Source organism: Arachis ipaensis, chromosome B8 (assembly GCF_059453495.1).
Source record: "Arachis ipaensis isolate K30076 ecotype BB chromosome B8, ASM5945349v1, whole genome shotgun sequence".
NCBI classification, from domain to species: Eukaryota; Viridiplantae; Streptophyta; class Magnoliopsida; order Fabales; family Fabaceae; genus Arachis; species Arachis ipaensis.
Genome location: NC_142443.1, coordinates 58,857,136 through 58,882,301, shown reverse-complemented (window position 1 = coordinate 58,882,301; position 25,166 = coordinate 58,857,136). Strand labels below are relative to the sequence as shown.

General features: G+C 35.7%; 1 non-coding gene across 1 annotated transcript; it reads right to left on the bottom strand.

Moving 5' to 3' along the window:
- Positions 1-18,537: 18,537 nt before the first annotated feature.
- LOC148548244 (small nucleolar RNA R71) lies at positions 18,538-18,644 on the bottom strand. Its single transcript, XR_015897983.1, has one exon. It is a non-coding gene; the product is annotated as a small nucleolar RNA R71 (small nucleolar RNA).
- Between the last annotated feature and the right edge of the window lie 6,522 nt (positions 18,645-25,166).

Below are 25,166 nucleotides of genomic sequence, written 5' to 3'. Positions count from 1 at the left end.
AAGCTAATCAAAGAGTAATTCAGGGACATCAATGGTTTTCCGCTTAAGGAGAGTAATGTGTTATCATCAAAACAAAAGGGGATTCATAGGCTGAAAGGGGTTTACAAAGGTGAATGCAAGGGTTGGCCTTATAGGTTAGTGAGTTTATCATCAAGGATGGCCTCAATCATGCTAAATGCATCCAAACACAAATACAGGACATAAAGAATCGTGCAAATCAATGATCACAATAAAAAAAGAGTATAATCACACACAAGAACAACATTATGGTTGAAAAATGCAACCATCTATTAAAGCTCAAATCTCACAAGGCATGTTGTTCGAGCTCTTTTCCATGTTCTACAAACAAAATACTCCAAGCAAGTTGGTAAACACAATTTTTCTTCAATTCAATTAATGGTATGCCCTTAGAAAAAGGTTTCATTAAAATTCCTCGGTGTTTCACCAACTTATTCATTCTATCATGCAATATGCAAATATTAACTACTAAATATCCATAAACAATAAAGAAATATTTACAACAAACCAAACAAGATGCAATAGAAATAAAGCTACTCAAGATGAAGAAAAAGTACTACAAGAAACAGTGCAAAGTGTCTTTAAAAGAGAAACTTTTACCCTCTTTGAAGTCATTGATCCTCTCCCACACTTAATTTGTGCACGATCCTCCGTGCATGCTTACGATCCGGGAGGATGAAGAGGAGCCACCTTTAGCTGGTGGGCTCAGAAATGGGTTGGTCAACTGCATCATGCTCCTCCCCAGCTAGCTCGAATGAAGCTCTAGGAATTGGGCCGGGGTCTCTTCCTTCTAGCCGTGCCGATATCCACTCAAAATGCTTTTTCTCCAAATGCTCCATGTTGTGGATCTCATGCAAGATATCTTGTAATGATTTCGGAAGAGGACGGAGGAAGGGTAAAGCAATTGATGAAGTTGGTAGACTTGATGGTGGTGTTGTGGGTGTCTTCCTCTTGGAGGGGGTTGTGTTTGTTGATCTCTCCAAATCTCCCCTCGGAATGAACTTGTTGCCTCTAGGAACCATGAACATGATGTCTGTTGGTCACCTCTTTACCCCTGCTGCGTTTGCTAAGTGCATCACCATCGATGGAAATGGAATGCTGATATTCTTCTTCTCAACCAATTTCCAAATCAATTTGCGCATTAAAGGCAAGATGGCTATATGCTTCCCTTGCATAATAGCCCACAGTAGCAAAGCAGTTCTAAATCTCACATGGGTAGTGTGGGTGCTTGGGATGATGTAGTCCGCCACAATCTGATGCCATATACGAGCTTCAGCATTCAAATCAGAGTATGCAATACTAATGGGAATAGAATTTCTCCCCTTGCTATACTCCCAAGATGCACCAGGTCGGTCTATTCTCTCAAGAATGGGAGTCAGAGATACTCTTCCCTTGAAGACATCCACTTTGATCTTGAAATTGTCGTCCTTCTCAAGTGGAATGTGGGGGATGTTCAGGATAGCTTCGAGAGCTTGATCGGATGTATCCAACATCTTTTCTTGGAGGAAAACTGACTTAGGTTCCCAATCTTGGTAGTTCGCACAGAATTCCCGCACCATAGTCTCATTGACTTCAATGGGTTCTTGCTCGAGAAACTGCCAATGAAGTGAGGCGATCCTTTGGTGAATAGTCGCCTTGTATTGACTTGGAACCTTCAATGGCTGCTCCAAATGGATTGTACGCTTCTCAATAGCCTCGTATTGAGAGTCGGCTCTTCGGTTAACCAAGGTGTTCGATTTATCACCTTGGCGATTCCACCAAATATCAGGTGAATGAGCGGTAGTGTGCTCAACCGGCGAAGCGATAGGTACCTTACTGACGTGGTAAAAATTGGCGAGTTAAGAAATTATTATAAGAGATACGTTGCAAGTATAGTTCTTAACCAACCAAAAATCCGCTTATCAATTTAGAAGGGTTGTCACAAAATTAGAATTAAAATACTGGGAGTATGAATCCCACGTCGTCTCCCAACGAGTTGCAGAAAGATGTGCTATTTTATTAATCAAATGTTTTCCAAAATAGGTTGAGTTGATAAAGAGGAAATTAAATCAGAGAATTGAAGTTATTTAAATAAAAACCTTGATCGGGAGTAGATTAGTCGGAAGACCTATCCTTGTTGGAGTTCCCTCAAGATTAATTGATAATTGAAGGTTGTTCTGCTCAGTTATCCTTTACCGGATAAATGAAAGTTAAGCAAGTTGGAAGTCAATTTCTATTCACAAGTTTTAATCCTCTCCCTTGGGAAGGACTAGTGTCAGTGATTAGAGGACGACCCAACGATAAACCCAATTATAATTTTATTCTTGAGTATTCCAACTCAAGGTTCTCCTTTCAACCAACTCCCAATCAAGTTAGGGAACTACTCGCTCATTATGAATGTAAACTTCACAAAATAAGAAAGGGAATTGAAGAAAGACATGATAAATAATAATAATCAAAGAGATCAATTAAAAATAAAAATAGTTCTTATATTAATAAATTCTAAAAATAATCCAATAATAACTCTGGGCAAATTAAGGATATGGAAGAGTAAGAGACAAGTAAGGAAAACAAACTAGAATGATGAAGTCTTGGCAGAGGTAATAACTCTTCTCAATATCCTAATCCAAAAAGCAATGAAAACAAAATCCTAAGAACTATGAACATCTAGAGAGAAAACCTAGAGGAGGAGTAAAATCAGATCTAAAACTAAAAATTTATGCGGAATGTCCGTCCCCCCTGGTCTCTACATGTTCCCTGGCTCTAATTTGCTTTTCTAGGCTGAAAACTGGGTCAAAACATGGCCTAAAATCGCCCGCAGCAAATTCTGCAGATTCTGCAGATTGCGCACGTCACGCGATCGTGTCATCCACACGTTCGCGTCATCTAGCATTTTGCCTTGTCATGCGTGCGCGTTGTCCACGCATTCGCGTCACTTGTGCAGTTTCCAATCCATGCATTCGCGTTAGGCACGCGAGCGCGTCACTACAATTTCCTCTCTTTCGCGCGATCGCGTGAGCCATGCGCCCGCGTCACTTCTCGCTGGTCATCTCCTTAATTTCTTGTGTTCCTTCTATTTTTGCAAGCCTCCTTTCCAATCTCCAAGTCATTCATGCCCTATAAAGCTTGAAACACTTAACACACGGATCACGGTATCGAATAGAATAAAGGAGAATTAAAATACATAATTAAAAGTCTCTAGGAAGCAAGTCTTCAACCATGGAGTAATTTTGGGAAGGAATTATAAATACATGTTAATCATATGAATAAGTGGGTAAAGATTTGATAAAACCACACAATTAAGCACAATATAAACCATAAAATAATGGTTTATCACTTACCCTTCTTTCTCATCCTAAAAATACAAACAAAATAATTTTGAGACCATAGGGCAACAATAAAGTAAAATCATTAAGGAAGCACTAACAAGGTTAAAAGAAGCTTATATAGATAGTGTGATTTACAAAAATACGGTGTATATATTTCAATGATGCGTGCGGTTGGAACACACACACTGGCCGGATATCACGGCAATCATACTGCTTATCAATCAAAGCTTACCGTTTCTCAACTAAATGCTTAAGTTGCAATGCTAAGTCATGGACATAAAAGCAACTTCAAGCCCGTACCAATTCATTCATTGACATGCTTTGAATGCAATGGGTATTGAGGTTGTTGGCAATGAAGTTTGTTAGCAAAAGAATGCACAACAATAATAGCCATTCACTCAAAGTGAAGCGACAATCGCTCATCCTTAAGAAGTGGTAATCACATATGTAATGTTCTTAAGTTAAGGCCAAAAGATGTTTCATCAAGACATCATCTAAAGTTAAACAATTGCATAGTGATTACTGAATCAAAAATTCTGAGATGAACAATGACAAATGATCTTATACAACACAATGCATTTGCAACCAAAAATTGCACATCAACAAACAAGAAAATGCATTGGTGAATTTGTTTAACAACCATCAAAAGTCATAATAGAAGTTGCACAATTCATACAATATGCCTAACAAGAGATAAATTGAACACATATGATGGCAAAGTCATATGAATCAAACAAAATGTTCATTGAGGCATTTTATCGAACATGTGGTATGCAATGTGCAAGTTCATCACAATTAAGCCCAAATTTGATCATAACCAACCCAACAATCAAGCAACAATACTTTGCAATACAAAGAAACAACAAAGAAGGCAATGAATTTAATCTAAGCAACATAAAAGAAATGAAATCAATTGCAACAAATATTAACATAAAAGAAAGGAAAAATAAGAACTTGAGATATAGAGGTTGAAAAGACAAGAACTAGGGAGGAACAGTGGCACTTGTTATAGCCACTGCGAGAGCACAGCATTTGGGTTTGCCGGAAATAGAAGCACCGGAAGAGAGAACTCACCGGTGGTGAATAGAGAAAAGAGAAGGGAAAGAAAGAAAGAAAAGAAAAGAAAAGAGAAGGAAGAGGAAGAGAAAGAGAGAGAGAGGTTGCCGGCAGTGGCTGACGGCGGCGGTGGCTAGCGGTGCTGGGCAGAGAAGAGAGAAAGAGAGCAGCGAAGAAAGAAAAGAAAAAAAGAGAGGGCTGCCTCTCAACAGGGTAGGTTGCCCTGTTATTTCCCAGAATGCGTCTTGTGCAGACGTACAGGGGCTTGTGCGGACGCACAGAGAGCGCAACTAAGAAGGGTGCGAATGCACACAGCGTGCAATCGTTGCGACCAGAGAGGTTGCATAAGGACATGCGGACGCACAAGGACGTGCGACTGCACAGAAAAGCTTCTTCTTTTTTTTTCACTTAAGGACAGAATTATATGTGCGTGTGCACACAGGTCTGTGTGCACGCACAGATGCTAAAAATGAGGGAGGTTGTTCACGCGCACAAGCCGTTTCCTCGCTCCCACAAGAGGGGTCTACAATTGGTGTGTAGACGCACACGTCTGTGCGGCCGCACAGATGAAGCACGAAAGGGAATGTGTGCATACGCACACAGCTGTGCGCTCGCACAGATCAAAGAAAACTGAGTAGTACGCACGCACAAGTTGCGCTAGCACTGCGACCAGAGGGCATATCAAGGCGTGTGCAGACGCACAGGCTTGTGCGTCCGCACAGATGGCGAAAAACACAGTTTTGTGGGCACACACAGCTTGGTTTAAGTCCTTAAGTTGGACATTTGAGAGACTCCTCATCAAGGTGGCTTGTGTTTGTACTCATTCTTGAATCTCCAAGGATCCTTGCTCCTCAAATGGTTGACAGAAATTCCAACCGTCTTCACCAAGCTTTGGTAAAGTTCTTCCCAAGATATGAGTTCCCAAAGTTGGTCTTCAAAGTGCGATCCGGGATCCCATATCTTATTCTCGCACTCGTCTTCAAGTTGATTGTCATGGTTCTTCCATCCGGGTGGTTGACATACAGAATTCCCTTTTGTACACCAAATTTCTCTTCTAGACCCACACAAAGTGGCATTCATTCGATCATGGTCCCTACGCCTTGAGAGTTCGACATTAATGAGCCTAATACCAAACTTTCAACCACCACACAATTCCCTCTTACTATTAACTCCACAAAGAGCCCTAAGTTGCCCATCTGTTTCAATCAAGCCATATTCAAGTGAGAAAGTGAAGCTTAAGGGTAGGAGTTTTACCCACTTGAATGTTGTGTTAGATGGTGATTTAGGAAGGGGGACCTCCCCACACTTAGACAATGTGAGGTTCACTCCTTTAGGCTCTTCCTTAGTTGTTTCCACCTCTTGACAACTTCTTTCAATTGCTTCGTACTTGTCAACTTCTTCCAATTCCTCCTCATCATCAATCGAATCAAGCTTTGGAGGTTGTGTGAAGTCCAATTCAATATCAACTTCATATTCCATGGAAGGGTCTTTAACAAGGCCACCAATATCACTTGGCTTAGAGTTGTCTTCAATAACTTCAATTTCTTGTCCAATGGGGGGTGATTCAATTTTGAATAAAAAGTCATTGATGATCGAATCCATCTCTTGATCAACCTCTTCATATTCTTCAATTTTTATATACTCCGGAGGTTGTTGAGACTCCCATGATGGTTCTGCATCTCCTAAATCTTCAACCACTTCTTCCTTTTCTTCAACGATCATAGGTTTCTCCAATTGTCCCAACACAAAACCCAACTCCTCCTTCTCCACCGAATTTCCCAAGCTCTTCTTTATGCTTTGCTCTTCTTTTGATCCTTCACATGTGGTTACGGAAGCACCTTGAGTGTTCAAGCATTGGTAGGCTAAAGTGTGCACTACCTTGGTCAAGCTAGTCACAAACTCTAGGGTGTTCCTTTGCATATCCGCTTGCTCTTGAAGTAGCAAGGTAATAGAATAATCTATTGGGGCTTGGGGTGGATAAGAGGGTTCATCACTTTGGAGATATAGTTCGTAGTAGGAAGGTGGTTCTTCTTAGTAAGGGTATAGAGATGGTGTGTATTGAGGTGGTTCTTGGTAGTTATAATGATAGGATTGTGGTGGTTCTAAAGGTTCTTGCTCATAATGGTCACAAGGATATGGTATGGGTGATTGGTCATATGATGGATAAGGGTCATATGAAGGTGTTTGGTGAAGAAAGGCTTGTGAGTATGGTTGAGGTTCATGTTGAGGATAAGATTCATAGGCATATGATGGTGGTAATTGATTGTCACAAAAAAATTCACCATAGCCATTGAATTGACATGCATTAGGATGGTGAATATACCTATAAGTATCCGGAGATTGTTGCCAATAGGAGTGATCAATTCCTTGAGGCTCCTCCCATCTTTGTTGGTTCCATCCTTGATACACGTGATCATTGAAGTTCATATTTCCTACAACACAATTAGAACCAAACTCATAGCCAAAGTGAGAATTCATAGTGGAAGCAAAAACAAAACTAACTAAATTATAAAGCTAACAAAAACTAACAAAGAAGCAAAAGATAAACATATTCACAATATTTACATATATACAATAACCAATAACAAGGCACACAATTACAAATCCCCGGCAACGGCGCCATTCTGATGAATGGAATTTTGATGGTATAGAATTTCTCTAATGAAATCTCGTCGAAGTATAGTTTCTAAACCAACAATAATCCTTTCATACAAAAATTTGTTTGTCACAAGTACAAACCCCTAATAAACCTAATAATCGAAGTATTTAAACCTCGGGTCGTCTCTCAAAGGAATTGCAGGGTAGTGTTCTCGTTATTGGCTATAGACATGTATATTTTGGAGTTTTGGATGAGAAATAAGAAAAGTAAATGGCAATGGAAATCAAATGACAAAAAGGTCTTGGCAAGGTTTGGTGGTCAAGGATCTCTATCCATATCACTAACGACAATATGATAATTGTAAGAATCAATCCCACTAAGTCATCCTCTAACTAGTAGAAGAAAGTCAAATGAGTTATATCAATCCAAGTCCATAGGTCCTAGCTATTCACCAATTGAATTAATGAGAGCTAGAGTCAATGGCCACCAACTATCAATCAATTGGACATTAGCAACTCAAGAATTCCTAAGTTACCTTTCCAAGACAAGAACATAAAATTCTACTCTAACATCCTTTCAAGCATTTTGACAAACACTTGGAAGGTGTAAAAGGAAAGCATAGTAAAAATACAACAAGAATGAAATAGGAGCAACAAGATTTCAACAACAATTATTGCAAAGAATTAACAACAACAATCAATTGAACAATAAAAGAACAACATGAATAATGAATTGCATTAAAAGGAAAATAGGAGCAATAAGAGTTCAACAACAAAGTAAAGAATTACAAGAATTAAAGTACAAAACTAGAGAGAAGAAAGGTAGAGGAACAAGAATTGATAAAGGGAAATTGAATCAAAGCATGAATTAAAACCTAGATCTAAGATTATTAACCTAAACCTAATCCTAATTCTAGAGATAAGAGAGAGCTTCTCTCTCTAAAACTAACTAATCCTAATCCTTATGTGTCAAATGATGGAATCCCCCCTTTCCCTTTCAATCCTTGACTCTTTTAACTGTTTTTGGCACAAAAGTTGGTTTAGATTGGGCCCCACAACCTCTGTCAATTCGCTGGGCACGTTTTCACTTAAAAATCACGTGCTAGCACCGACACGTACGTGTACAGCACGCGTGCGCGTCCATGGGGTTTTCACGATCCACGTGTGCGCGTGGATGGGTGCATCCAAATCTTTGGCTTTTTCCATGTGTTCTCCACTTTGCATGCTTTCCTCTTTACTCCTTTGATCCATTCCTAGCCTTTTCAATCCTGAAATCACTGGTAAACATATCAAGGCATCTAGTGGAATTAAACGAAGATTAAAATCATCAAATTAAAGGTCTAAAAGCATGTTTTCATAGTTAAGCACAAAGTAAGGAAGAATCACAAAACCATGCTATTTCATTGAATAAATATGAGAAAAGGTTGATAAAATATTCTAAATTTGACACAGGATAAACCCTAAAAACGGGGTTATCAATACAATTGTAACGAAATTATTAATTTTCTAAACTATTTACGGGTAATGCATATATCAATTATAATTATAGAATTGAACTATTTTGTATTAAATGACTTATATAACGGTGATCTCATTTATTGTCATAAATGTTGAATTGAATAAGTCATTATTACTTTTGATTTGGAATTAAATGAGACTAAAATTAGATATACTATTTTATTTGGACTTTATGGTTTAATAGGTGTCACACTCAAATATAAATAATGACTTCAGGGTTTTGGTCCTCAACACATCAAAGCTGCCTCCTTAACTCTTTTTCCATTAGAGGAGTTGCGATTCAACCCTATTAGGGATATAGAAAGCTTTGGTTGAGGAGGATCAAAGAATCAAACTCTCTCTATTATACTCACAAATTCAGGTACGCTTCCGTGCTCTCACTTATCTCTTTCTTAATGATTTAACATGTATGGTCTTGGAATTAAGAAAATCAAGAATTTTCAACCAGTGGTATCAGAGCCTTCCATGCTTGAATCATCAAGAAGATAAAATTGATTATTGAATCGTTCTTTTCATTAAAATGATTGTATATTTTTTTTTGTTTGGCCTTTTTGCGGTGATCTTCTATTGTTAGATGATTATCAATTTTCTAATTTATTTATGAGCAATACATATATCAATCATAATCATAGAATTAAGCTATTTCACATTAAATGACTTATATAATGGTGATCTCATTTATTGTTATAAATGCTGAATTGAATAAGTCATTATTACTTTTGATTTGAAATTAAATGAGATTAAAACTAGATTACTAATTTATTTGGAACTTAGGGTTTAATGAGTGTCACACTCAAATATAAATAGTGACTTCAGAGTTTCGGTTCTCAACACATCAAAGTTGACTCGATAGCTCTTTTCCATACCTCTCAACACTCAAATATTTATATTTAAATATATATTAATATATATTAATTTTATATTAATACAAAATGTTCTTTTCAGATAAGTAGCATAAAAGCTAAAAAATACACAACAGAGATCGGTATAAAATTGATATTAATCAATAACAAGCACCATACCTTTTCAATACATATGGAACAAACTTATCAGATGTTAATCCATATAAATAATTTCCCAAAAAATGGCAACAAAGAACTCAAAAGACGCTAATATATTGGCCAACCAATTATTTGTATCATATGTAAATTACACATTTAAATTAAATAATAATTTTTTTAAAGATTGAATAACAAAGTTTAAGTTCAAAATATTGCTGCTTTTTATTATTATAAAATATTAAAAAACTATTTAATATCTTTTATTTGTTATTATTTGTTATTTGATTTTTTCACATATTACGATACTTACATAAAAAAATTTAATAATAATTTCTAAATTATATTTAGAATAATATTGAAAATATTAAAAAATATATAAAATATTACTTACTTCAAATCCACGCACTCGTCAACAATAGTTATTTTGCTTCCATCGTTATATCGCGTTTATTACGACGTCGAAAGGACATTATTTAAATTTACTTGCACCAAAAAATTTACTTCATATAAAATTAATATATACTCACACAATTAATATTAATTAAAAAAACTCTCTCACACACTAAAAACGCACTCTATCTATTTCTTCTACCAAAAACAAACTTACTATTCTTATGCTCTAACCCTCTTTTACTGAGTCTTTATATACTCACTTCTCTACCCCTTTTTTCATTAGCCCATTATTTACTTTTTGAAATTTACAATGCTTTTTAGAGAGTTTCAATTTAACGTTTGAATTTTTTTCTTTTCGGCCAAATTTTCGCTGTGTGCAGGTAGAGAAAAGACATCAAGCATGCACATGGGAGAGGAGAAGCATGCATGAGTTGTGAACAAGGAGAAAGAGGGAACACAATGTATTCTGCAGGCCCTCTCCAACAAAGAAAGTGACAAGATGATTGGTATGTTTTAGTATCACATACTCCAATTGGCATGTTCTGAGTAAGTATAATCTAAATACATCACATTTGTGTAACTTATGTCTAAATATCGCATTTTAAGAACTATGAAAGACTTTTTCTTTATGCATATTATCTTATTTTATGATTACACAAAATAACATGTCTCCAAAACTAATTCCTAGAAGAGTCAATGAAGAAAATTCAACCAAAATGCAAATGACTGAAAAAGCTATATGGAATGATTATACCGACATTTTTTTTACTGTATATGAGGAGAAAATTATTATAGAAAATAGGCATCATATACACATTAATAGAGAAGGTTGGAAGAGCATAGTAACTAAGTTCAAGAATATCACAAGTTGTTTTTATGTTTTGTGTTTTGATCTTTTCTTTTTATGTAATTTAAATAAAAAAATGTAATTTTTTATCTAAATAAAATTCATAAGTACTTTATATCTAATTTTTTTAAAAGTCTATCCAAATATGAAATAGCTTTTTCTAAAAAAGAGGTATTTTTAAAAATGATAAAATATTTAATTATTTTTTTCAAAAGTCAACCTAAACTGACTCAAAAATAAATAAAACATATATTTTTTTAGGGTAAATTACATAGATAAAATGACCAAGGATCAATATTATACAGATGTCCTAAATTGAATTGTGTTATATATCTGTCTTGTTTACAATTGTATGTAAATCGAATCAAATAAGTCCGATTTAAGCTCTTTTAATGTAAATCGAATCAAATGAATTTGAATTAGCAAGAGCAGTAATAAATTGAAATAGGTAAATTCGATTTATAAAGATTGATTTTTTTTACCTATACAACCTACGATATATCGAAACCATTGAATTTGATTTATTGCCCATGGTAAATTAAAACAAATGAATTCGATTTACAAGAGAGAATGCCCTAAATAAATCAAATCAAGTAACACAATTGATTCGATTTAGTATTGGTATACCCTATATAAAGGATTCAAATTAGCTTAAATCGAATTACAGCCACAATTACCTTCTCCCCAAAAACTCCATAAGAGATAGAATTCTAAGATCACAACACGCCAGAGAGAAAACTATGCATTTAACTGCAATACTACCTAGCATTGTTGTCTGCATACCAAAAACCTATCTTGGCAACTTATTGTGTGACTCTACCGATCCCCATAAGTCTACATAATGACCTTCTGCTTAGCCAACTAAACCTTCCTATAGCTCAACTTAAAACCAAAATTTGCCTCTATGGCATTTTGGCATTACCTTAATCGACATAGCTACATAAGCTCTAAACATAGAAAAGATGAATGCAGATATAACATGATAATCAAGCAACCTATGATCACTAGAAATCGACGTGGCCAGACATGTATGAGGTCTATTATACCTTTTGGCCTCCCAAAAATTCTTTCGCTAGCGAAGAGTGATCCGAATCAACCAACTGTAACCTTTTCCAAATTCCTTATACGTTCCATGGTACTTGATGTGATCTAGCTCTAACACTCTATACTCAACCTCGTGACGAATGGTATAAGTCTTCACACTTAAGACAACTTCCTCGTTACTCTAAAAATGTTGACCAACTTAAAACTCAGCTAAAACTGATGTATCATGTGCATCTCTGTCCCCAAAACCGGATTCTACATATGGAAATCTCTGTTATGTAATGACCTCTAAATGATGAATTGAATAAGTCATTATTATTTTTTATTTGAAATTAAATGACATTAAAACTAGATAACTATTTTATTTAGACTTTAGGGTTTAATGGGTGTCACACTCAAATATAAATAGTGACTTCATGGTTTCAATTCTCAACACATCAAAGCTGCTTCCGTAGGTTTTTTTTTTTTCCATTAGAAGAGTTGGTAGTCAACCCTATTAGGGATACAGAAGGCTTTGACTGAGGCAGATCAAATAACCAAACTCTCTCGATTATACTCATGAATTCAGGTATGCTTCAGCACTCTCATATATCTCTTTCTTAATCATTTAACATGGATGGTCTTGGGATTAATAAAACCCAAATTTCCAACAATACTTTGGTTTTTCATAGTTTATTAGTAGTAAACTCTAAGTGGTCTCATGCGTATTTTGATAAGGGTATGTTTAATTTAGTGTGAGATGTATGAATATTCAAAATTATGATCATCCCAATACTTTTAGTTCATTATAAATATATTTTATTTAAGGATAATTTTTATTATTTAAAGAATATTGTATAATATTAATTTGTATTTATTTTTATTTTATAATATTTAACTAAATTAATTAAAAATACAAGATTATATATATAATCATATTATTAAATATTAGATTTTATAATATATATATATATATATATATATATATATATATATATATATATATATATATATATATATATATATATATATATATATATATATAATATTAGGGACATACGACTACACTTATATAGAGTAGCTATAGGTATATAATGTTGTTACGTTTCTAAGGTGATGAAAAATAAGTATAGCCTATTCTTTTGAATTCTTGTAAGTATGAGTAGTGAAAAGCGTAGACTTTTGTTCTCAAGAGCATCACTTAAAAAGCACAACCTATTCTAAATGCTAAAAGTGTAGCTTTTGATACAGAAAATCGTAGGCTTCGAGAATAGACAATGTCCGAATAGGCAACCCCCACTAAAGCGTTTCCAAAGCCAAATAAGTGTAGTAAATCTAGAATGTTGACAGCGTACATCATTCTTGCTCGAATCAATTGCAAAAATACCTCTTGATCTAAATCTAATTTGACATGGCTAATGCGAGACATAAAATCTCTTGACTCCTGTGATATTTATCAAAACACAATGTGAATACAATTTATTTTATTTTAAAAGTAAAATACTTTACAAATTTATAACTATTATAAAACTAATAATATTATAAAATATTAAAGACACTTTGAATATTTTAAACATGTCACTTACATAAAAATAACTCTCTTGCCAATTTATTAAATATATATAGAAAATATATTTATAATATTTAATATATTAAATACCTATTTAAAATATTTAATATTAATATATTTGAAATATTTAATATGTTAAATATATATTATTTATTTAATATATATTTAATGTATTAATTTTATATATATATATATAATTAATATATATAGTATTAATATTAATATATATCAATATTAAATATATATCAATATTAATATATATTAATTTTATATTTAATATATTTAAATACAAAATGTTCTTTTTGGATAAGAAGCATAAAAGTTAAAAAATACACAACAGAAATTAGTATAAAATTAATATTAATCAATAATAAGTACTATATCTTCTCAATACATATAGAACAAACTTATCAGATGTTAATCCATATAAATAATTTTTCGAAAAAATGGAAAAAAAAAGAGGTGAAAAAAAAAGCAAATATATTGGTCAACCAGTTATTTATATCATATGTAAATTACACATTTAAATTAAATAACAATTTTTTTAAAGATTGAATAACAAGGTTTAAGTTTAAAAGGTTGCTGTTTTTTTATTATTATTATAAAATATTTATAAACTATCTAATATCTTTTATTTGTAGTTATTATTTGTTATTTAATTTCTTCACATATTATGATACTTACATAAAAAAATTTAATAATAATTTTTAAATTATATTTAGAGTAATACTGATAATATTAAAAAATATATAAAATATTACTTACTTCAACTCCACGTACTCGTTCAACAATAATTATTCTGCCTCTATTGTTATATCACATTATTATGACGTCGAGAGGACATTATTTAAATTTACTTACACCAAAAAAAATACTTAATATAAAATTAATATATACTCACACACCAATTTTAATTAAAAGAAACTTTCTCACACACTAAAACACACTCTGTCTATTTCTTCTACCCAAAACAAACTCACTATTCTTACGCTCCGACCTTTTTTCTACTGAGTTTTTATATACTCACTTCTCTACCCATTTTTTCATTACCCCATTAATTATTTTTTGAAATTTTCAATGCTTTTTAGAGAGTTTCAATTTAACGTTTGAATTTTTTTTTTCGGTCAGATTCTCGCTGTGTGCAGGTGGAGCAGAGTCATCAAGCATGCACATGGGAGAGGAGAAACATGCATCAGTAGTGAACAAGGAGAAAGAAGGAACACACGTGAAATGTGTTCCGCAAGCCCTCTCCAACAAAGAAAGTGACAAGATGATTGGTGTGTTTTAGTCTGTGAAGAATGCCAATTCCACTAGTGCGTTCTGTGTAAGTACGATTTAACTACATCACATTTGTGTAACCTATTTTTAAAAATTGCATTGTGAAAATTATGAAAGACTTTTTCTTTATGCATGTAAATTTCTGATAATTTTGATATTGTTTTATTTTATGATTGCACAAAATAACATGTCTCCAAAACTAATATCTAGAAGAGCCAATGAAAAAAAATTTAACTAAAATGCAAATGACTGAAAAAGTTATATGGAATGATTATACCGAAGTTTTCCTTACTGTATATGAAGAGAAAATTGTTGCTAAAAGTAGGCATCATATACACTTTAATAGAAAAGGTTGGAAGAACATAGTAACTAAGTTTAAGAATGTCACAGGTTGTTCCTATGTTCTATGTTTTAATCTTATCCTTTTATGTAACTTAAATAAAAAATGTAAACTTTTTTATTTTATCGAAATAAAATTATAAGTACTTTATATTTAATTTTTTTTTAAAAAGTTTATCCAAGTAAGAAATAGCTTTTTCTAAAGAAAGATATTTTTGAAAAAAAAATATTTAAGTATTTTTTTCAAAAGTCAATATAAACTTACCCTAAAATAAATAAAATATATATTTTTTTTAGGGTAAATTACATAGATAAAATAATCGAGGATCAATATTACACAGATGTCCTAAATTGAATTGTGTTATATATATCTGTCTCATTTTCAATTCTATGTAAATCGAATCAAATAAGTCCGATTTAAGATTTTCAATGTAAGTCGAATCAAATGAATTCGATTTAGCAAGAGTAGTAGTAAATTTGAAACACGTAGATTCGATTTGCTAAGATAGAATTTTTTACCCAGCAATCCACGGTAAATCAAAACCATTGAATTTGATTTACAACCGAGGGTAGATCAAAACAAATGAATTCGATTAACAAGAGAAAAATACCTAAGTAAATCGAATCAAGTAACACAATTAATTCGATTTAGTGTTGGTATACGCTATATAAAGGATTCGAATTAGCTTGATTCGAATTACAGCCACAATTGCCTCTTCCCCAAAATCCCCATGCGAGAATTCTAACATCACAACATGCCAGAGAGAAAAGTATGCATTTAACTACAATACTACCTAGCATTGTTTTCTACACACCTAAAATCCATAATGGCAATTCATTGTATGACACTACCGATCCCCATAAATCTATGCAACAACCATCTACTTAGCCAACCAAACCTTCCTATAGCTCTGGTTAAAACCAAAATTTGCCTCTGTGGCATTTTGGCAGTACCTTAATCGACATAGCAATATAAGCTCTAAACATAGGAAAGATGAATGCAGATATAACATGATAATCAAGCAACCTGTGATCACTAGAAATCGATATGGCCAGACATGTATGAGGTCTATTATATCTTTTAACCTCCTAAACACCCTTTCGCTGGCGAAGAGTGATCCGAATTAACCAACTGCAACCTTTTCCAAATTTCTTATACTTTCCATGGTACTTGATATGGTCTGACTCTAAAACTCTATATCCAACCTCATGTTGGATGCTATAAGTCTTCACACTTAAGACGACTTTCTTGTTACTCTAATAATGTTGACCAACTTGGAACTCAACTGGAACTGATGTATCCTGAGCATCTCTGCCCCTAAAACTGGATTCTACTTTTGGAAAATGATAAACCACTATTTTATGGTTTATATTGTGTTTAATTGAGTGGTTTTTATCAAGTCCTTCACCCACTTATTCATATGATTTGCATGATTTTACAATTCCTTCCTAGTTTGGTTCTATGGTTGAAAACTTGCTTCCTAAAAGTCTTTAAATTGTATATTTTAATTCTCCTTTATACATTTGATGCCGTGATCCGTGTGTTAAGTGTTTCAGGCTTCATAGGGCAGGAATGGCTTAGAGAATGGAGAGAAAGCTTGCAAAAATGGAAGGAACACAAGAAACTAAGAAGATGACCAGCAAGCATCGGCGCGCACGCATGGCTCACGCCTGCGTGCGAAATGGAGAAATTTGCAGTGATGCGTGCGCGTGCCTGACGCGAACGCGTGGATTGGAGTTCTGCAAGATGACGCGTGCGCGTGCTTGACGTGAACGCGTGACACGCCAAAACGACCAGTGTACGCGTGACATGTGCGTGGCTGACGCGTACGCGTGACATGCGCGATCTGCAGAATTAACAGAATACGCTGGGGGCGATTTTGGGCCGCGTTTTAACCCAGTTTTCGGCCTAGAAACACAGAATAAAGCTAGGAAACATGCAGAGACTCAACACACATTCACATACATTCTCATTAGGATAGCTTTTAGTTTTAGATCTGAATCTAGAGAGAAACTACTCTTCCTCTAGGTTCTCTTTACATCCATAGTTTATTATTTTTATGCTTTTGCTTTTGGATGTTGAAGAGTCATCACCTCCGTTGAAGATACTATTCTAGTTTGTTTGCTTTGTCCCTTACTCTTCCATATCCTTATTTACTTTGTTTAGAGTTACAATTGGATTATTTTCATGGTGGATTGTTGATGCAAAGGATTACTTTTACTTTTAATTAATTTTCAATCTCTATTTTATTTAATTTATTATGTCTTCTTCTTATATTTTTTTGAGTATTATATTCATGTCAATGGAGTAGATTTCCAAACTTGACATGGGGGTTGGTTAAGAGAAGACACTTGAGTTAGAATGCTCAAGTGATTAGTTAAACTAGAAGTTGTTGGCTAATTTTGTATTTACTAATGCTAGACCTTCCCAAGGGAGAGGACTAGGATTTGCGAATAAGAGTTAGCTCAATCACTTGACTTTCCTTTATTTAGTAAGGGTTAACTAAGTAAAAATAACAACCTTTTTATACTACACTTGAGAAGATTCCAACAAGGATAGAACTTCCAATTAATCATTCCCCCAGTCAAGGCTTTTTAATTAAGATATATAATTTTATTTTAATTACAATTATTTATTTTTCTGTCATTTAACTCTCAAAAATCTCTCGAAAATTCCTGGTTAATAAATTAGCACCCTTTCTAGCAACTCGTTGGGAGACGACTTGGGACTCATACTCCCAGTATTTTATTCTAAACTTTTGTGACAACTTTTCTAAATTGATGAGGCGGATCTTAGCTGGTTAAAAACTATACTCACAACATATTCCCTATATTGATTTCTTAATTAGCCGACTTCTTCCCTCTCGTCAATTTTTGGCGCTGTTGCCGGGGAGTTGCAATAGTGTGTTAAATTATTAATTAGTGTACATATTTTGATTTTTATTTGAAAATTTTATTTTTATTTTGTTACCATGAGCTATATGTTTTTCTCATTGAATGACGCGTTCACTGGCTGATCCGAGCTTAGCCGCATTTGATCCTGAAATTGAAAGAACTCTTTCACGTATTAGGCGAGCTCGACGTCGGTTAGCCTCTGAGGATGGTGAAGTTATTGTTATCGATTCACCAGTCTCATCTGAGGGCGAATCTAAACCACCATCTGAGAGCGAAACAAGCTCCTTTACTACTGATTCAGTTGATTCACATGTAGGTAACATGGCAGCACCTAGGAGGATTACACTCCAGGAGGCTGGAGCCCCAGATTTTACACTGCAGCTGTATCAAGTGCATCACCCAACTCTGGCTGCAGATTTTGAACTGAAGACTGCACTAATCAATTTGATGCCTAAGTTTCATGGCTTACCTGCTCAGGAGCCTATCAAGCACCTTAGGAATTTTCAGACAGCCTGTTCTACTATTAGGCGTCATGGTACAGATGAAACTTCTATTCTGTTAACCACCTTCCTATTTTCTCTTGAGGGAAAGGCGAGGGAGTGGTACTACTCCCAACCTGAAGTGACTGTTACCAACTGAGATACGCTCAGGAGAGAATTCTTGGAAAAATATTTTCCAGCTGAAGTTACAGATAGAATGAGGAAAGAGATCTCCTGCATTGTTCAAGGTGAATCGGAGACTCTCTATGAGTACTGGGAGCGTTTTAAGAACCTTCTGGACGCATGCCCCCATCACATGATTGACAGGCTAGTGTTGATCAGCTACTTCACTCAAGGCATGAAGCCTCAGGATAAAACTACACTGGATGGTGCTAGTAATGGTTCTCTGAAAAAGTACAAGATCACAGATGAAGCAAGGCAACTAATCAGCGACTTAGCTGAGTCTACTAGGAATCACAGGCATAAGAACAACCACTCAAAAGCTGTTGCAGAAGTTTCTTCTAGCAGTGAGACTACTGCTCTTACACAGAGTATATGTGAAATGACCAACCTACTGAAGCAGATGCAGTTAAGTCAACAACAAGCACAACAAGCTCAGCCTCCCCCACCACAACAAAGCCAACAATTGGTCCCACAAAGAGTATGCGGAATCTGTGCTGATTATAGTCATTATACTGATGAATGTCCGCAGCTCCAACAAGAAGACAACACTGTGGCAGCCACTCATAACTTCTATGACTGCCCGAATCAAGGATACAATCAATAAGGCAGCAACTACAACCAAGGTGGGAACTATAACCAGGGGTGGCAGGACAAATCCAACCAGGGCCGGAGAGATGATTCCAACCATGGCTGGAGGGACAACTATAACAGAGGAGGCAGAGACAACAATGGAAATCAGAGGTGGAATAACAACAACAGATAGCAGAATCAGAACCAACCTTACAAAGCACCTCACCTAAGGCAATCCCAAGAACCCCAGCACAACCAACAACAAGTTCCTCAGATCACTTATCCTACTTCCTCATCAAATGACGAGATATTCCATTCTCTTGCTCAAGGACAGCAAGATATGCAGAATTCACTTAATTCTACCTTAAACGGTTTGACCTCTGCTGTACAAGCACTTGCCTCACAAATTGGATTAATGAACAATTCCAACAACCAGCCTTTGAGCTCTAGTGGAATTCCTTCTCAACCCCTACCCAACCCAAAAGGTGGCATCAATGCCATCACTTTGAGGTCCAGAACCACACTACAAGAGAGGAATCATGAGGCACCAAGCTCACAAGAACATGCCCCAGTGGAGGACATGGTTGAAGTGGAGGACGTTGAAGAGGAAAATGAAGTACAAAACATGGTTGAAGAAGAAGCAGTTCAACCATGGAATGGAGAACCAAAGGAAGCTGAAGCTATAAAAGACGCCATTCCTATTCTATTCCTACACCTTGCAAGGAAGACCAGGAAGCAGATGGAACTTGATCCCAAAATGGTAGAAATATTCAAAAAGGTTGAGATAACTGTTCCCCTTTTTGATGTCATTCAGCAGGTACCTAAATATGCAAAGTTTCTGAAGGATTTATGCATAAAATTAATGAGTTAGAAACTATTCCTTTAGGTAGTTCTATATCTGTTTTAATGGGAAGTATACCTGAAAAATGTAGTGATCCAGGTCCATGCATGGTTAACTGTACCATTGGAGGTGTAATATTTTCTGACTGCATGTGTGATTTAGGAGCGTGTGTTAGTATAATGCCATTGTCTATATATGATACTTTAAGGCTCCCTCCCTTAAAAAGGTCGGCAGCTCGTTTTGTGTTAGCAGATAAAAGCATTATTACAGTAGTTGGAATTGCTGAAGATGTATTAGTGAGCATTAAGGGGCTCACATTTCCTATTGACTTCTATATCCTGGAAATGCCCCCAAATGACTCAGGAAGACCATCATCAATCCTGCTTGGAAGACCATTCCTGAAATCTTCAAAGTTCAAGCTGGATGCATTCTCAGGAACTTACTCCTTTGAGATAGATGGCAGAGCAGTGAGTTTCAGTTTAAATGAAGCTATGAAGCACCCTCCGGAAGATCATTCTATCTTCCAGTGCGACATCATTGATGAAACTATAGCTGAGGTTCACCAAGAAGAAATAGAAGATAAGCACATGGAGCAAGGTCTAAGTGTGGGGACACCCTCTGAACACAATGAGGACACTTTGCCATTATCACTAGCCCCGGATGATCCAAAACCTAGCCATGAGAAGAAATTGGAATTAAAGCCCCTTCCTCCACACCTCAAGTATGCTTACCTTGAGGATAATCAGAAGTTCCCAGTTATCATTGCAAGGAAACTCACTTCCCAACAGGAAGAACAGCTGCTTAGTGTGCTGAGAAAACATAAGAGAGCAATTGGATGGAGCTTGGCGGATATAGTAGGCATTAGCCCTCAAGTTTGTGAACACAGAATATTCTTAGAAGAGGGAGCAAAGCCTGTCCGTCAGCGTCAAAGAAGATTGAATCCCACCATCTTAGAAGTTGTCAAGAAAGAAGTGACCAGGCTACTTGAAGCAGATATCATTTACCCCATCTCAGATAGTGAATGGGTTAGTCCAGTACAAGTGGTGCCCAAGAAGTCTGGAGTCACAACAGTAAAGAATGAGCATGGGGAGCTCCTGACAACTAGAGTGCAGAATTCATGGAGAGTTTGCATTGACTATAGGCGTCTCAACCAAGCCACTCGCAAGGATCATTACTCCTTGTCATTCATTGATCAGATGCTTGATCACTTGTCAGGTAAATCCCATTACTGCTTTTTAGATGGTTATACAAGCTATTTTCAAATTCATATAGCTTCTGAAGATCAGGAAAAGACTACTTTTACATGTCCCTTTGGAATGTATTCATATAAAAGGATGTCTTTTGGATTATGTAATGCACCGACTACTTTCCAAAGATGCATGATGAGCATCTTTTCAGATCTTATTGAGAACTATATGGAAGTTTTCATGGACGATTTTAGCGTATATGGCGATTCATTTAGCCTTTGCTTGAATAGTTTATCTAGAGTATTAGACAGGTGTGTTAGTTCAAACCTTGTACTGAATTTTGAAAAATATCACTTTATGATAAAACAAGGAATTGTACTAGGACATGTTGTGTCTAATACTGGTATTTCTGTAGATCCAGCAAAGGTAGATGTCATTTCTAGTTTACCTTACCCCTCCTCCATGAGGGAAGTCCGTTCATTCCTTGGCCATGCAGGTTTTTACAGGAGATTCATTAAGGACTTCAGTAAGGTAGCATTGCCTTTATCCAGATTGCTGTAGAAAGATATTGAGTTCGAGTTTAGTGAGGATTGCATGCAAGCATTTGATAAGCTGAAGATCGTCCTAACTCAAGCTCCAATTGTGAGAGGACCAGACTGGAGCCAGCCTTTTGAGATTATGTGTGATGCCTCAAATCATGCAGTGAGAGCAGCGCTGGCTCAGCGTGAAGGTAAGGATCCTTTTGTAATTTGTTTATGTGTCTAAGACTTTAGATGCTGCCCAGTCTAATTACACTACTACTGAAAAAGAGCTTCTTGCTATTATTTTTGCTCTGGATAAATTTCGAGCATATTTACTTGGTACTAAGGTGGTAGTGTACTCAGGCCATGCAGCTCTAAAATACTTATTAGCTAAAAAAGAGTCCAAACCAAGGCTAATACGTTGGATACTGCTGCTACAAGAATTTGATTTAGAAATTAAGGAAAGTAGTGGTAACCAGAATTTAGTGGCAGACCACTTGAGTCCCCTTGAGCACATTAAGGATAACTCCACTCCTATCAATGATACTTTCCCATTTGATAGCTTACATGCAGTATCTGAAGTAGTTCCTTGGTATGCACCTGTAGCTAATTATCTAGTTAGCCACACTTTTCCTCCAAATTTTACAAAGTATCAAAGAGACAAGCTGAAAAGCGAGTCCAAATATTATATACGGGATGATCCATATTTTTGGAGGTGTGGTGCTGACCAGGTAATTAGACGGTTGGTGCACGAAATTGTGATCTCAGGCAACGACGTCAAAAACTCTGTACGCACGTCTTGATAAATTGTTTTTCATTCACAACTTCGATACAACTAACCAGCAAGTGCACTGGGTCATCCAAGTAATAAACCTTACGTGAGTAAGGGTCGATCCCACGGAGATTGTTGGTATGAAGCAAGCTATGGTCACCTTGTAAATCTCAGTCAGGCGGATATCAAAAGGTTATGGAGTTTTTGAAATTAAATAATAAGTAAACATAAAATAAGGATAGAAATACTTATGTAAATCATTGGTGAGAATTTCAGATAAGCATATAGAGATGCTTTCGTTCCTCTGAACCTCTGCTTTCCTGCTGTCTTCATCCAATCAGTCTTACTCCTTTCCATGGCTGTCTTTATGTAAGGACATCACCGTTGTCAATGGCTACTTTTTATCCTCTCTGGAAAATGGTCCGATGCGCTGTCACTGCATGGCTAATCGTCTGGAGGCATCACCCTTGTCAATAGCTACATCCCATCCTCTTGTGAAAATGGTCCAAATGCTCTGTCACAGCACGGCTAATCATCTGAGGTTCTCGATCATACTGGAATAGGATTCACCCTCCTTTTGCATCTGTCACTACGCCCAGCACTCGCAAGTTTGAAGTTCGTCATAGTCATTCAATCCCAGAGTCCTACTCGGAATACCACAGACAAGGTTTAGACTTTCCGGACTCTCATGAATGCTGCCATCAATCTAGCTTATACCACAAAGATTCTGATTAAGAGATCCAAGAGATACTCATTCAATCTAAGGTAGAACGGAAGTGGTTGTCAGGCACGCGTTCATAGGGAATGATGATGATTGTCACGTTCATCACATTCAGGTTGGAGTGTGAATGAATATCTTAGAAGCGGAATAAGTTGAATTGAATAGAAAAACAGTAGTACTTTGTATTAATCTTTGAGGAACAGCAGAGCTCCACACCTTAATCTATGGAGTGCAGAAACTCTACCGTTTGAAAATACATAAGTGAATATAGGGTAAGCATGGCCGAGTGGCCAGCCTCCCATGGAGGTCTAGAGATCTAAAAATGATCAAAAGATCTGATCCAAAGATGTCTAATACAATAGTAAAAAGACCTATTTATACTAAACTAGTTACTAGGGTTTACAGAAGTAAGTAATTGATGCATAAATCCACTTCTGGGGCCCACTTGGTGTGTGCTTGAGCTGAGCTTGAATGTCACACGTGTAGAGGTCAATCTTGGAGTTGAACGCCAGTTTGTAACGTATTTCTGGCGTTCAACTCTGGCTTGTGACGTGTTTCTAGCGTTTAACTCTAGACAGCAACGTAGAACTGGCGTTCAACGCCCTATTATGTCATCTAAACTTGGACAAAGTATGAACTATTATACGTTTCTGGAAAGCCCTGGATGTCTACTTTCCAATGCAATTAGAAGCGCGCCATTTTGAGTTCTGTAGCTCCAGAAAATCCACTTTGAGTGCAGGGAGGTCAGAATCCAACAGCATCAGCAGTCCTTCTTCAACCTCTGAATCTGATTTTTGCTCAAGTCCCTCAATTTCAGCCAGAAAATACCTGAAATCACAGAAAAACACACAAACTCATAGTAAAGTCCAGAAATGTGAATTTAACATAAAAACTAATGAAAACATCCCTAAAAGTAACTAGATTCTACTAAAAACATACTAAAAACACTGCCAAAAAGCGTATAAATTATCCACTCATCACAACACCAAACTTAAATTATTGCTTGTCCCCAAGCAACTGAAAATCAAATAGGATAAAAAGAAGAGAATATACTATAAATTCCAAACTATCAATGAAACATAGCTCCAATCAGATGAGCGGGACTTGTTGCTTTTTGCCTCTTGAATAGTTTTGGCATCTCACTTTATCCATTGAGGTTCAGAATGATTGGCATCTATAGGAACTCAGAGTTCAGATAGTGTTATTGATTCTCCTAGTTTAGTATGATGATTCTTGAACACAGCTACTTTATGAGTCTTGGCCGTGGCCCTAAGCACTTTGTTTTCTAGTATTACCACCGGATACATAAATGCCACAGACACATAACTGGGTGAACCTTTTCAGATTGTGACTCAGCTTTGCTAAAGTCCCCAATTAGAGGTGTCCAGGGTTCTTAAGAACACTCTTTTTTTTGCTTTGGACCTTGACTTTAACCGCTCAGTCTCAAGTTTTCACTTGACACCTTCACGCCACAAGCACATGGTTAGGGACAGCTTGGTTTAGCCGCTTAGACCAGGATTTTATTCCTTTAGGCCCTCCTATCCCCTGATGCTCAAAGCCTTGGGATCCTTTTTATTACCCTTGCCTTTTGGTTTTAAGGGTTACTGACTTTTTTTTTTTGCTCTTGCCTCTTGGTTTTAAGAGCTTTTGGCTTTTTCTGCTTGCTTTTTCTTTTTTCTATTTTTTTTCGCCAATTTTTTTTTCTGCAAGCTTTATTCTTTGCTGCTTTTTCTTGCTTCAAGAATCATTTTTATGATTTTTTAGATTATCAAATAACATGTCTCCTTGTCATCATTCTTTCAAGAGCCAACGTATTTAACATTCTTAAACAACAACTGCAAAAGACATATGCACTGTTCAAGCATTCATTCAGAAAACAAAAAGTATTGTCACCACATCAATATAATTAAACTAAGTTCAAGGATAAATTCGAAACTCATGTACTTCTTGTTCTTTTGAATTAAAACATTTTTCATTTAAGAGAGGTGATGGATTCATAGGACATTCATAACCTTAAGACAAAGTTACTAAATACTAATGATCATGTA